Here is a 4,751-nt window from a genome sequence, read left to right as displayed (position 1 = left end):
CGCCCCCGGCGCCGGCGCTCGCCCCCGACCCGTCGGCCCTCGCCTCCCTCCTCTTCTTCCTCCCCTCCCAACCTCGGCCGTCGTTGGGCCTGCCTCCTCGCCCTGCACCCTCTATAAACCACCCCCTCTCTCTCTGCTAGCTAGGGTTAATTTACTTAGGTTTTAGTTATGTTAATTAGGTTATCTATTTAGTTATGAATTTAGATAGGTTTCAAAATTTGTGAATTTATATGCAAATTTGACCTAGACATGTGATATGTGGATATGTCATGTTTTGGACATGTCATGTTTTGGTAAATGATCCGAGTTGCCTATGTTACGCCGGAATGTTGATTCATTTCCGTTCCGGTGAATTTCAGGCGCTTGATATGTCCATTTTTTAGCAAAGGTCATGCCGAAATTTCCCGTGAATAAAGGCATGATTTGTGCTACATAGTTGGCATATCGAGTGTTGGCACATAGATTTCTTTTTTATCTCATTTCTCATTTATTCATACTTTTAGAAATAAATAAGGACACTTAATCATAGGAAACATGTCGAACAACGAAGAAACTGGGCCTTCTGACCAAGATGCAGACGAGATGGATTATGAGGGTGAACAAGACTACCTTGACTTTTTGACTGCTAAGCAAGGTTTGCAGGTCCGCCTCGATGATGGTACTGACGCCGACACCGACACCGACGGCGCCGTCACCGATGGCGGCACCGAGACCGGTGGGGAAGGTACCGCCGGGGAAGATACCGGCGCCGATGTCGGTACCGAAAAGAGGCATAAGAAGCAGAGGATACGAAAACCTAACAAACTAGGGATTGGACGACTTGTGATCAGAAAGATGGCACCTGGTAAGTTTGAGCCGTTAGAGCCGGAAGAACCTCGCAAGTGCAGAGGTGTTCTTCCTGCGGTTTGACCATATCTTTGAGATGTTTCTGACAAGGCGGCTCGATTTTACAATCGTCCGCCTTTTTGCGCTACATATGAGCTCTGTCATGAACAGTGAAGAAGTCTCGCAAATCTGTGTGGCGGATCCGTACTACATGCACGAGTCTTTCTTGAGTCTCGACGACTTTGAGCGTGAAATGCTAGGGACTACCTCCAAAACTTCATGGTACAGAATAAGGACAAGGAAATTGTCCTCGTGCCTTATCATCCAAAGTAAGTCAGTTTCGAACAACCCTTTCATACATTTCAATCATTCCTTCTCTCTCTATGGGGAATAATTTGAGGTGTCTTTTCCCCGCAGCAACGGGCGCGCCGTCCTTATCGTTCTTTATCCGCAAGTCTCCCACGCCGTGTATTTTGACCCTTCCAGAGACTACGAGAAAAAAGACTACACCCACATAATGAATATTCTAGATGATGCTCTCCAAGGCTTCAGCTTTAGAGGTGGCCACATGCAGATCAGGAAACAAAGGAACAAGAAGATGGGTTTCGCGCATAAAACTAACTTCTCTTGCATCCAAGTCCCAAAACCAAGCAAGAAGGATGGATTGTACATCCTCCATCTCATGATTCAGTTTAACACGGATCACCAAAAGCTTCGCATGAGAAGCAGAAATGATGATCATATCCACAAGTGGCTAGAATCTCATGGAGAAGCGGATTATAAACTTAGAGATGACTTCTTTCGCATCCAAAGCGACATTGCGACGATCATCATGAAAGAAGTCGTCGATGAGAAGGGGATGTTCCACCACGGCCCTATATCGCGAGCTGACGTCCGAACTCGCATAGGCATGCAACGTCTAGACCTCACGTCGTTCAAGAAGCTAGGGTCCATCCTCGATGATATGGAAGGATGGAACTTCTAGTGATTTATGATGCTGATGATGATGATATGTGTCGGTTGAACTTGTATACTATTTGTAGCGATGCAACTTTGTGATGTCCACGATCCCTGCCGAACTTGCGTAACGCTACTTTGTTAGTTTGCGTACGATGACCTGTGTACCTCTAGTTAATTAATTTGCGTACTGTATGTTGCATCTAGTTGCTAACCCTTTCTTTTTCGGTGTTCTCTAGTATATTTTGTTGCATATATATGATTGTACATCCTCTTCATGAACATGCATCTCTAACAGGTACCTAGTTTCTTGATGGCGAGATGGAACTGCTATGTCGTGTACAAAGGGAAGGTTCCGGGGGTGTACAACGAGTGGCATGAGTGTCAGGCGCAAGTGAATGGGTTCTCGGATGCCGGCCATAAAGGCTTCAAAAGCAAACAAAAAGGAGAAGCTAGTTACTTAAGGTTCACGCTAGCGCGAGAGAGGACTCGTAACCGCCATCTCATGTACTGCATAGTTCCGCTCTCACTCATAGTGATAGCTCTTCTCTCGTATACCTTTGTTTAGATGGATGACGTTGTAGTTGCAAGTATTCGAGACTTGCATGTATCGCTATTTTCGAGATGATGAAAAGATACCACTTTGTGTTGGATGATGATTATGACGAGACTATTTGTATTTATATGCTATGATTACATTTGTGGTCTCACAGGCATTTGTATGTGTATCATGATGACATTTGTATGTGCTAAAGATTCTTCTATAAAGCCTGTTCAAATACAAAATAAATATGCCGAAAAAAATAAAAAACTACTAAAATTAGCAGTAGTGAGTGGAGAAAAGTTAGCAGCAGCGCGGTTGTAGCAGTAGCGCGCACAGGGGAAGCGCGCTATAGCTATTAGCAGCAGCGAGGTTCCTTTAAGCGCGCTGCTGCAACACTTGTGTAGCAGTAGCGCGGGTGGACCGGCGCTACTGCTATATGTTAGCTGTAGCGCCTTATTAGTAGCGCCGGCCCCCGCGCTACTAAAAGGCCGAAAACCCGCGCTGCTGCTAGGCTTTTCCCTAGTAGTGCTAGGGCGCGCCACCCTCCTTGGCCGGCCCCCTCCTCCACTCCTTTATATATGGGGGCAGGGGGGCACCCCATAGACACAACAATTGATCATTGATCTCTTAGGCGTGTGCGGTGCCCCCCTCCACCATAATCCTCGATAATATTGTAGCGGTGCTTAGGCGAAGTCCTGCAACGGTAGAACATTAAGATCGTCACCATGCCGTCGTGCTGACGGAACTCTTCCCCACACTTTGCTAGATCGGAGTCCGGGGATCGTCATTGAGCTGAACGTGTGCTAGAACTCGGAGGTGCCGTAGTTTTGGTGCTTGATTGGTTGGGCCGTGAAGACGTACGACTACATCAACCGCGTTGTGCTAACGCTTCCGCTTCCGGTCTACGAGGGTACGTAAACAACACTCTCCCCTCTCGTTGCTATGCATCACCATGATCTTGCGTGTGCGTAGGATTTTTTTTGAAATTACTATGTTCCCCAACATTACCTCCATCAAGAGGGCCCGAAGCTGGGTAAAATGTTGTGTCCCCTGCCTCCCGTTACCATCCGGCCTAGACACATAGTTCGGGACCCCCTACCCGAGATCCGCCGGTTTTGACACCGACAGACACCTTCGCTCCGGTCGTCAAGCCCGACATGATACGCACGGTTCTCCACCTTGCGTTCTCGCGTGCTTGGCCGGTGCACCAGATGGACGTCTCCAACGTATTCCTTCATGGTCACCTCGAGGAGCAGGTCTTCTACCAGCAGCCCATCGGGTTCGTTGATCCGGCACTTCCCGACCACGTGTGCCTGCTTTCGCGGTCCTTGTATGGACTCAAGTAGGCTCCGCGCGCTTGGTACCAACGCATCGCGGCGTTTCTTCATCAGCTTGGGTTCCGCTCCACTCGCTCGGACGCATCGCTCTTCGTTTATCACCAGGGCTCCGACACGACCTACTTGCTGCTATATGTCGACGACATCATCCTGACGGCATGTACGGCTGGCCTTCTCAGTCAGCTCACGGCTTGTCTTCGCGCTGAGTTCGCCATCAAGGACTTGGGTCCTCTACACTACTTCCTCGGTGTTAAGGTGGTGCGCCGTCCGGATGGCTTCTTTCTTCATCAGCGGAAGTATGCTCATGAGCTCCTGGAGCGCGCTGGCATGCTTAACTGCAAGCCCGCCGCCACGCCTGTTGATACGAAGGCCAAGCTCTTTGCCACGGATGGTTCCCCTGCTTCGGATACTGCTTTCTATCGGTCTATTGTTGGTGCTCTCCAGTACCTCACTTTGACTCGACCAGAGATCCAGTATGCAGTGCAGCAGGTGTGTCTTCATATGCATGCTCCTCGGAATGTTCACTGGGCCGCTGTCAAGCGGATTCTCCGCTACGTTTGTGACACTATGTATCTTGGAGTCACGCTTCACGCCTCCGCCGACATCGCCCTCACAGCCTACTCCGATGCGGACTGGGCGGGCTGCTCTGACACCCGTCGCTCCACCTCGGGCTATTGTGTCTACCTTGGACCCTCACTTATCTCGTGGTCGTCCAAGCGGCAACCTACGGTCTCTCGCTCCAGTGCTGAGGCTGAGTATCGTGCGGTGGCCAACGCCGTCGTTGAGTGTTCCTGGCTTCGTCAGCTGCTTCAGGAGCTGTCTTGCCCTGTTGACCGTGCCACGGTGGTCTACTGCGATAACGTCTCGGCGGTCTACCTCTCCGCTAACCCGGTGCATCATCGACGGACCAAGCATATTGAGTTGGATATTCATTTTGTTCGGGAACAGGTGGCTCTTGGTCATATTCGTGTTTTACACGTCCCTACTTCCCACCAATTTGCAGATATCATGACCAAGGGCTTGCCTACGGCGTCATTTGAGGAGTTCCGGTCCAGTCTTTGCGTCAGCCGCGGTGCCGCTTCGACTGC

Source organism: Triticum dicoccoides, chromosome 5A (assembly GCF_002162155.2).
Source record: "Triticum dicoccoides isolate Atlit2015 ecotype Zavitan chromosome 5A, WEW_v2.0, whole genome shotgun sequence".
Classification (NCBI taxonomy): domain Eukaryota; kingdom Viridiplantae; phylum Streptophyta; class Magnoliopsida; order Poales; family Poaceae; genus Triticum; species Triticum dicoccoides.
Note: the sequence above shows the minus strand (reverse complement) of the source record.